This window comes from Pteropus medius, unplaced genomic scaffold (genome assembly GCF_902729225.1).
Source record: "Pteropus medius unplaced genomic scaffold, Ma_sr-lr_union100, whole genome shotgun sequence".
Taxonomy (NCBI): Eukaryota; Metazoa; Chordata; class Mammalia; order Chiroptera; family Pteropodidae; genus Pteropus; species Pteropus medius.
In genome coordinates, this window is record NW_024349224.1 from 3,961,756 (window position 1) to 3,972,572 (window position 10,817).

The window sequence follows — 10,817 nt, forward strand, 5'->3', positions numbered from 1 at the left end:
CAACCCCGCGGTCTGATCCCAAGACCCCCGAGTTTAGGCAAAATCACTACACAGTCACTCAAGGCAAGTCAAGTCCTTGCTTTCACGGAGTTTGCTTTCTGTCGGGGAGGCAGTCCATTGGAATTAAAGACAAATGTAAACATGTAAATAAGCAAGATCATTTCAAATGGCAGTGAGAGTGTCGGAGAATTTACGGAAGAGTGACGTGAGAGCGGTGACAAGTGGAAGCTGCCAGGAAGACCCTCCCTCCCCACCTTGGCACTTGTGACAGCAGGTCGGGTCCTCCTTGGGCCTTGTCATTCCATTTGAAGGCAGGGGCTGGCCAAGGGGACCCTTCTATGGCCCCTTTCATTCCATGGCTGTGTGGGTAGCCCTCACCAATACCTATAGCCGGTGTCCTTCCTCTGTGTCCTGACACATGAGGTTTAACACAGATAGAGCTGGGCCATTAGACGTGATCTGAGTTAGATGGCATGTAAATAAAAGTCACCTCTGTTCTTAGGCAAACAGCCCTGCAGAGGACAGCCAGGGTGGCAGCATGCAGATGTCAGAAGACTGCTCAGTAGTTCTCAACTGGGGGCGATTTCATCTCCCCGGGGACATCGAGTGACATCCGGAGACATTTTTGGTTGTCACGCCTGGGACAAGGAAGTGGGTAGAGGCCAGGGATGCTGTTAAACATCCCGGAATGTACAGGGCAGCCCCCACGACAGAAATGATCCAGTTTAAAATATCAACCGTGCCCAGGTTCCGAGACATCACAGGAAGGTGGTTCATGTGTGTTTGGAACGAGAGGGCACGCGAGAGGGGACCACCTTCATTTTCTGACGACTCTGCACCCGAAATCCTTCCAAAGTTTTAGGGAGACGAGCACTTCCAACAACATTGTTATGGTCTGAATTGTGTCCCCACAAGATCCATATGCTGAAGCCCTAACTTCTAAAGTGATGCTATTTAGAGACGGGGCCTTGGGGTGGTAATTGGGTTTAGATGAGGTCATGATGGTGGGGACCTCAGATGGGATTAGTGTCCTTATAAGATTAGACACCAGAGAGTGCTCTCTCTCTCTTTCTCTCTCTGTCTCTCTCTCTCTCTCTCCCCTTGCCATGTGAAGACACCGAGAAGGTGCCACCTGCATGTAGGAAGCAGGCCCTCACTGGAAAACTGAATCAGCCAACACCTTGATCTTGGACTTCCCAGCCTCCAGAACCACGAGAAATAAATTTAAGTCACCAAGTCTGTGATATTTTGTTATGGCATCCCAAGCTAACTAATACACCTTTTCTACTAAAAATGTCCATCAGAAATCCAACTTGAAAAGTTCCCACTTTCAAAATGACCTGACACATCCATTAGAAATAGAAGGGGCTCGCTTAGAGACACGCAGTGAAAGAGACGATGCCCACATCTCTACTCGCGTAAACGATAATACAGAACGGATCTCCATTAAGGTCTTTTAATCAAAACGATGCTTCCTCTCATCCTTGCCAGGAAGAAGAAAAGTCGTGTTCCCAGTTTGGACTGCCGTTTCATCTGCTAGACCTGCTTCTGAGCTAAGCCAACTTTCATTAAAAATTATTGGTCTCATAACTTTTTTTTTTTTTTTTTGCTTTAAAGAGCCCATATGGAACCAATATCGTGATAGAATTGTAGTTGCACAAAACCACTGGGCATTTTGATTCATTCTGCTTCTTAGTAGATTTTAAGCGCAGATTCCATTTTTTTCCCCCCTCGAGCTGTAAGTGAATTTCTCAGCAAAACATCCAAACATAGAAAGTTAGACTGAAGAAACGACAAAGCGGATTTCTTCAACATGCAGGTTTTATTTATTTATTTTTTTTGTCTTGTCTCTTTACAGGACCCAATTCCTTGACTGGCTCAATACTCTGTCTCCAAGGAGACCTTCGCACCGTCTCCTAGGGTGCCAGCCATCACCCACTTTGGCCCGACCGAGAAAGCCCTCGGTAAGACCGAAGCATTTGCAAAAGTGAAAAATATGATCGCAGCCCTTGCGTAAGTATCTGAACAACCCCCTCCTTATGACAGGTTATATTTCATTGACTCGAAATAAACACTGCATTATCTGGGAGGACAGCACAGATGTTGCCTAATAAACGTTCGGGTTTATGCATTGTGGTAACCTCATGAAACATTTATGCAAATCTCCCATTCACAAAAGGTAAAAGAACCATTATAGTTATAAAGCATACAACAGGACGACCTTTGTTTTGTCTTGTTTTGTTTTGTTTTGTTTCGTTTCGTTTTGTCTTGTTTTGTTTTGTTTCGTTTCGTTTTACCGCGGTATTTTCTGGGTGTGTTTGTAACTCTTGGGGTTCCTATTTAAAAGCACACAAGGGCATTGCAGATTTTCATCTCTTCTGTTTTTAGTTCTGTTATCATTCCTTCCAGCTGATTTCACATTTTATGATGCTAATGGTGGGTGTATGGTTTTGACTTTCTCTCCTGTCAGCTGGTCAGTAGGGCTGAGGGATATATTTAATAGAATCTGACAGCTGATGGAACTGGCCTCATTGAAAGAGGATTTGATATGTGGAGTGAATGTGGGGACCCTGAATCCGCCATAATAACGGCCATTATTATTCAGCCTCTCACAGCCAATATAACTCTTTCTCTTGTGTACACCAGTACATGTGTATAAAAGACATGACTTATGGATGACTTCTTCCGTATACTGATCTGGGGGCCGTTTAGATAGCCCGTCAAAACAGATTAGCCGTCTTATCCTGCCAGAAAATTAAGGGAAAGGGCTTCGTACAAATGTGCCCAACACATGCACATGTGCCCGTGAACAAAGAAGGTATAGAATGGATGAAACGCGTCTCTGCGGGGGTTATGGGAGCCAGGGCACTGGGAAAGGCTGCAGACTCGCCCAGTCCAGTGCTCTGGGAGGGACCCTGAGGGCCACTGCCTCGGATCTGGTGGAGCTGGATGGGGCGGGGGGAGGCTGGAGTGACAGATAGGCTCTCACAGCCTCAGGGGCTGGCACCAAGTTTCAACTCATGTGCTCGTGGCTGGGACGTCGGGGCGGGTTTTGGCTCACCGCAGTCAAACTGAGCTAGAATCTCTGTCGAAATCAACATATAAACTTGCATCCTGGCTGAGGTACAAGCTAGGTCTGCTTGTCTACCAGCTGCTAAAGTGAGCTAACATTTAGCAAACGCTTGCTACGTGCTCTACATTACCCATCTAAACCCTTTTAATCTCCCCGAGACCCTTAAATGTAGCTGTTATTAGTCATTATGATTATCCTATTTTGCATATGCAGAAACTGAGGCACAGGCAAACCAATAACCAGTCTAAAGTCACAGCTAGTAATCGGTGAAGCCAGGATCAAACCTCAGGCTGCCGGACCCCATAACGGTGACACCCTTCTGCTCTTGCTTCTGTTTGTTCTCATGTTAGTGAGAAGTGTGTGTGTGCACGCACGTGTACACACAGGTGCACGCGTGTGTGGAAATCCTTGGGCAATAATGTCCCATTAGAATTCATCTGATCCGTCATGTCCCTGGCTGTAGCCATGCTCCCACTTAATCAAGGAAACAACTGACTGTTTCTTCTTCTGTAAACTGGGTGCCCGTCACTCCACAGGGCCGTTCCAGAGACAGAAGAGGACCTCTGTGCACCCGGCACAGCCCCAGGCCCCGAGCGGGCGCCCAACACTCCTCTCCTTCACCTCCGGCCTCAGAGCCCCACCCCTCTGCCTCCCTTCATCCCCTCCCCCGCCTCCCCAGGCTCAATCCCAGGCATTCCTCACTGCTCCATGAGGTTATTGTTCAAAGTGATAATATCAGAAGCAGCTGATCGTGCATTCCTAAATATCCTCGCACTTATCCACCGTCATCTTCCAGCAAAAAGAAAAGTCTGCAGAGAAGTGAGTACACGTGTCGGACGTGAGTTAGGAAAGTGTGCCAGGTGTTTGCAGATACGCCGATAGCTGTCTGTGCTTAAATTACATGGCGCTGGTACTTTTTAGGTCAGAGGCATAAAACCTATTATTGATCTTGAGCAATGTGTCCAATTTCGAATGTCTGTTAAAGCCCCAGGCACTTCAATGCCACATAATCAATATCTTTTGGTTCTTTCTTTCTTTTTTTTTTTTTGGTAGCAAATGTTTGTGTTTGTTTATCCATCCTGCAGACGTCCAGCCTGGCCTTTTATTCCTTCTCAAGCAGGACACAGCATGCCGGAGGGCTCGCTGCTCAGCACCTCCACCTGCAAGGTCGCAGAACCCGAGACTCGGAGAGACAGAGACAGTGCCCACACCTACAGCCCAGACAGCTGTCCAGGAGCAGGTATTGGTACTCTTGGGAGGTGACCGAATAATGGGGGAGGGCGGGGGTGGGGGTGGGAGAGCGAGAGAGAGAGAGACAGAGAGACAGACAGAGAGACCGAGACAGACAGAGACAGAGAGAGACAGAGACAGAGACAGAGAGATGAGAGACAGAGATGAGACAGAGAGAGACAGAGACAGAGACAGAGAGACAGAGAGAGAGACAGAGACAGATAGAGAGTGAGATCGAGGTGGGAAAATAGGAAGCCATGTTTAGTTTGGCTAGAACCTAAGATAATACGTGGAATCTTGAAATTTAGAGACAAAAGGGCCTTGATTATTTGGAAAAGTGTCTTCCTCCAATCTGAAGATGGAGAGCTGGTAACCAACCCAGGAGTCCGTAGGCACTGGGCTGCAGGAGCCACCCGGAGAAAATGAGCTGGCTCACATGGACACTGGGTTAAGCTTTGGTCTCTGTTAGGGTAAGGGTTAAAGGTCACCCGGATGACCATGCCAGTCTCTGTACGGTGACCCATACAGAGGACATCTGGTAAGTAGGTCAACCAGGTAGGCTGGGGTGACTTGGGGCAACCAAGCCATTCTCCTGCCCAAAGGCCCAGTGACCGAGGAGTTGGCGGCGGGATTCGAGAGTGGCTTCTTTTACAGGCTGCCACGTCGACTTAGCCTTGAAGGATGAGGTGAAGCTGGTAGAGGACGAGAGGGAAGAGGACAGAGAAACGTCTTGGGCAAAGACGCAGAAGCGAGAAGCAGCACAGGCCCCGAGGGAACCGAAAGGCTTCGCGTGGCAGCAGCGCGCGTGCATTTAGGGGCGGCGAGAGAGTCTGCATCACAGGGCCCGTGGGCGTCTGCACCAGGGAGCTGCGAACTCTCTACTTTGAAGGAGCGTGACAGGATCGGCGTCGCACTGTGGAAAGTTCACGCCGGCCGGAGGTCAGAGCGTGGACGGGAGGGGCCAAGACAAGTCAGGGAGCCGGAGAGCAGGTGATTCCGGCAGACAAGGCCAAGCCAGGAAGGGCCGAGCAGCGGGTGGGCTTCGGATATTTGTAAGGGAGGCTGTGCAGGGTTTGGTGAGAGACTACGGGGGGCCGGCCGGCGGGGGGCAGCGAAGTAATGGGATGATCTCCATAGTGGGCAGTGACGCTTACCAACCTTGGCACGACGCGTGACTTACTGTGACTTACTGTGTGACTTCTGGCAAGTCACTGAACCTCTCTGAGCCTCCGTTCCTTCACCTATCATATGAAGATAATATTGTCTATCCCATGGGGTTTTGATGATGATGAAATGAAGTAATGCATGAAAAATACGTTACACGGGGCCCGCCCCATAGTAAACTTTCAGTAAGTTGCAGCTGAATTTTATTATATTACTGACCCTGTCGGGGGTGTCCAGTGTGATATGCTGGGTTTTGAAGTAGCATCATTCCTGACAGAGTCTTGAAATAGATCGCTTGGTGCATAAGCTGTCGCTAAGAAGCTCTGTAAGCTGGAGTTACTCTCTAGTGCGGGAAGACAACTTAAGCACAAACATTGAAATTTCGCCTGCTTCCCAGCTTCCCAAAGAAGTGACCGACAGTATATAAAAAGAGAAAATACTTCTATCAGTACTGGGCATCACAGAAGAGGGACACTCATAGGCTGGAAGATCTGAAGAATGTCTGCTGGATACACAGTGGAGGGGCCAGTTTGGAGGACAGGCCTCTTGGACCCATGATGCCCAGGACATGAAAGTGTGGTCTGCTTGAGAAATATTTCAAAAGGCCCTTTGCAGAACCTCACCAACTGCCGTCAGGGTGAGAACCGGAGAGGAAGCGGACTAGAGTGTCCGGAGCTGATCGCTGTGAGCAGGTACCTATGGGGCCAGGCGCACGGCAAGACGGATGCCCACAGCAGAGGCTCCTCGGGACTTGGCCCAGAAGCAGATCGCCATACCACACCTGGATCAGGCCATCGCCCCACAAACTCCTGGCTGGCTGCCAAGGTTTAGTAGACCCTCATTCTTCACCTTCTTGGTAGAGCCTCTTATCCTACTAATGATTCTGATTTTAAGCTTGAAATCAATTCTGCCTTCATTCTGAGTCTATGTGCTCAACCCTACTCCACTGGATGATTTCCAGGGTGGATGGAGTTGCTGACCTGGGTCTGGTCAATCCAGCAGCTAGGGGACCTGGCCACAGTGATCAATTCGAGAATGGTCCGATTGCCCAGGGCTGCCGGGTCGGGGTGGTTCTCCAAAGCTTAGCAGGAGTCCCCAGTGAGATACCACTTCCCACTGCTAGGGGCAGATGCTTTGGAAAGCAGCCGAGTGGGTCCCCAGGAGGTTGAATGCAGCGTTACTGGAAAACCCAGCCACTCTGCTCCCAAATATGTACCTAAGGAGGACGGGCAAGTGTGCGCACAACGTACGTGAATATGCGCTTCGCATTGTGACGGCCCCAGTGTGTGCGCACAACGTACGTGAATATGCGCTCGCATTGCGATGGCCCCAGTGCGGAACCAACCCAAACGTCCATCAACTGATGAACGGAGGAACGAAATGTGATCTGTCCATACGGTGGGATGTCACTCAGCCACAAAAAGAAACAAAAATCTTACATATGATGGACCTTGACGACGTTACGCTAAGTAAAAGAAGCCAGTTTGAAAGGACCACGTATTATATGGTTCCATTTATACGGAAGGTCCAGAACGGACCAATCCATACAGGCAGAAAGTGGATAAGCGGTTGCCTACGCCTGGGGGCTTGGGAAAGTGGGGAGTGCCCGCTAACGGGTCGGGGGTTTCTTTTCGAGATGAGGAACATGTTCTAAAGCTGTGCCGACAGCCAGCCACACAATTCTGTAAACATCTACAGCCACCGAAACCCACGCTTTAAATGGACGGATCGTGTGGGACGAGTGTGGCCTCTGAATAAAGCTGTTGTTAAAAAAGGTTTAGTAGGGCCCAGGGAGAAGCCCCTCGTTTTGTGTTGCTAGAATTGAGCAATGGGGACAAGAGGCCAGAGCTGTCGTAGCCACCTTGCCCCCCGAAGTTCCAGGGGCTTCCACGTGAGCTCGCCAAGGAAGGCAACTGAGCGGGAGGCAGAGTCAGGTGACGGAAGGACACCGGCTTCAGGAGGATGCTGTCTGTGCTCTGAATCCAGCTTTACTTGAAACCAGAAGGACCCGCTGGTTGTCCTTCCTCCCTTAACCCGGTCTGAGCTGGGCCTGTCATCACCCGTAATACAAAGGCCCCTCATGCGAACACCAAACGCAGAAGAGAAACTCCTCGCCCCGCCCATTTCTCTCTTACTTCCTTTTCCTTCAGCTGCTGGATCTTCAAATCAACAAAATAAAATTCCCTCATGTTTAATCCATTCCCTTCTCCTATCATCCTGGCCAGAACGATTCTGACAGGGACCCTCCCTGTCTCCGGCAGAACCCCTAGTGACAGAGAAACACAGAGAAGCTGGCAAGGGAAACCGCAGGACTGTGAGACGACGGAGCTGCTCAGCAGAAGCAGGGCACAGGTGCCTTCCCCTGAAATTGAGTTACTGCAAGAGGCCGGAGGAAATTCCCCGAGACTGTTCATTCGAGGCAGCTGAAGAAGAATCAGGACATGCTCTCTCCTCCAGAAAACAGTGGTCAAATCATATCATCAATCATCTATCATCTCATCCATCTCATGAAACAGATCGAATCCGCGCATCTGGAAAAAGGCGACGGCGCGGCGGCGCGGCGGCGGCGGCGGCGGCAGCAGCGGCAGCGGCGGCGGCGGCGGCGCTGGCGGCGAAAAGAAACAGGGGCGGCAGGGCGGCAGGGCAGGCGGGAAAAAAAGGAAAAAGAATGGGAAGAACTCACCGTCTATCGTCGATCAAAAGCTCTTAGATGACTTTTTTAAGTATGATGGAGAAGCCGTCAGGAAGCCTAACACAGGCCCGGGGTAGGGGTATGGTCACAAGTGGAAGGGCCTCCCATAGAGTCTCAAAACTCCCTCATTTGTTTATGAAGCTGGACCGCAGAGCAGCTGGTTTGGGGCGAATTCAAGGACCTTGGGAACCGCCCCACTGCCGCCCACAGGAAACAGCCAGGAGCACAGCTCACACCTGACCTTCGCGTGGCGTAGATGGCGTGTGAAACAAAGAGCAGGTATGGCGAAGGGGACCAGAAGGAGAGCGGCCGTGCCGGCGAGAGCAGGGTCTGCTGCGCTGATTTAGGGCTGTTTGTTATTACAGTCATCACAGAGGAAGACATGCTAGAGGCGGCATGTGCTTCCCGGCCACAGGAGAGCAAACGGAGAAGAGAGAAGCGAGGGGAAAATGTAACAGGGTGCAGTGAGCACACCTCAGCCCTGCCGATGGCTTCCCCCTGCGGCCCCTCCTGCCTGCACGGCCAGAGAAATGGTGGACTCTATACCTTCACCTCCCCAGAAGCTCACGCCCCGCTCCACGCCATCGTGAGGACTCCCAAACTAAAAAATGAAACTGTAAAATAGACAGAGAAGTTCTTTCTCCCTCTTGGAGTAAAATATTTAAATAAGGATTCTAACAGAATAGTTCTCAGTTTCTAATAGCGGGTGAACGGTCTTCCCTCTGCAAGTATATACGATAAAAGAAGATGTGGCAGTATGAAAAGTTTCTACGGTTTTTAAAACAACGGGGCTTATTCTGAGAAAGCAAAGCCAATATTTCCTCATGATGTAAAACTATACCAAGAAACAAGAAGAAAAACTCTAATTTGAATATTTCCCAAGATTTGCTTCTTTTTATGGAAAAACCCAAATTCAGAAAGGCAGTTCCCCGGTGAAAAAGATAATCATGGAAATTCGCTAGTGCCATTAGGGAAGTAAAGAACAGATTTAATAGGGCAGAAAACTGAATCTGTGAATTGGGAAATGAGTTCAAGGAACTCTCCCCAAAATCAATGAAAATGGGAAAATAATTGAGATAATGAGAAAAGGTGGAGATGAAGGGAAAGAGGAAAGAGGGAGGGAGAGGGATAGGGGGAGAGGGGGAGAGAGAGAGGGCAGCAACCTAGCTGCTGCTAGGGACCAAATATCTATGTAGGAGAGATTAGAAATGATTACAAGAGAACAAATGAAGGATAATAATTAAAAATATGAAGGAAAATTCCCCCGAACTGAAGAAATATTTGTACCTTTGGTACCTAAAGGCAAACTACATCCTGTGGGCCATTTACCCGTTTTTGTCAATAAAGTTTTATTTAAAACAAATACACCTGTTCGTTTATATGTTCTCTATGGCCGCTATCAGGCTACGACAGCAGAATTGCATAGTTGGGACAGAAACCCTGCGACCCACAAAGCCACATGGCCCTTTAAAGAGAGGTTTGCCGACCCTGGAAGAGTTCTTTGAAACACGCATGGATAAAGTGTTTGAACTTCAAGAATAAAATTTTAAAATCCTATAAACATTTAGTCCTCTGAGGAAAAAGTCCCAAATTCTCTCAAAAAAAGGAAGAAACTCCATTCGGCCACAGCTCTTAGCAAATTCTAGGGTAAAATGTTTCTAAATCGAAATGCTTTGAAAGAAAGAAATAGGGAACTAGGAACCGTTCACTCGGCCACAAAGATCTTGTCAGCTTACAATCCCTTATTATTATTATTTACACCTACAGCACTTGGTCTTCCTAGGTGGTCTCCCATCCAAGTACTAACCAGGCCAGACCCTGCTTAGCTTCACGAGATCAGACGGGATCCGGCACGTTCAGGGTGGCGTGGCCATAGACAAGCAGCCATTCTTACAGAAAGGTGAGCTCATGTGCAAGGACTCAGAACGTGATTATCACTTTCTTGGAAAAAAAAATGATCAAGGAAATACTATAGGTGGCTGAAAAATGAAGCAAACTAAATAATTCAGGATGAGGAAAAGCAATATAAAAGAAAGATCGTCGAACAGAGAACCAAAAAACTAAGTTTCTTAATAATTGCAGCTAACATGATTATAAAACAATGCAAGTGTCAAAAAATAATTCCGGAAAGAGATGATGTACAATGTAAAAAATATATTAATTATGATATTCTTATTCTAAAAGCCAGATGGGGCTGGAAAAGGAATTGATGATGATAATACTGGTAATTACAGCTTCCGTTTTTAGAAGTTACTGTGTATTAAGCACAAAAATAATGCTGATATAAATATTGTTTTTCATACATCTTTGTACACATCCCTAGTACTAATTCCTTACATAAATTCTTAGAAGGTAAATTGCTGGGTCTGAGCATTTCAAAATCAACATAATGGGAATTTGAACTCTCACCAGAAATACATAAGTGTTCATTTCTCTTCGCCCTTAGCCACACTGGTTATTATCTTCCTGTGAGTAATAATAGTTAAAATAGCATATTAGAAATACATAAGTTTGGAAATTTTTGTACAAATTAGAGCAAATTGAAGGTTGTTTGCTGTTATACTATAACTTTCATTCACTTATGTTGTGAAATACGAGAGACTTCATTATTTAGATGCTTTCTATTTTTCATAAAAGTAGTAGGTGGCATGTTTTCAT

General features: G+C 47.8%; 1 pseudogene; it reads right to left on the reverse strand.

The window, feature by feature from the left end:
- Positions 1-9,917: 9,917 nt before the first annotated feature.
- On the reverse strand, positions 9,918-10,037 carry LOC120617411 (uncharacterized; annotated as a pseudogene).
- Between the last annotated feature and the right edge of the window lie 780 nt (positions 10,038-10,817).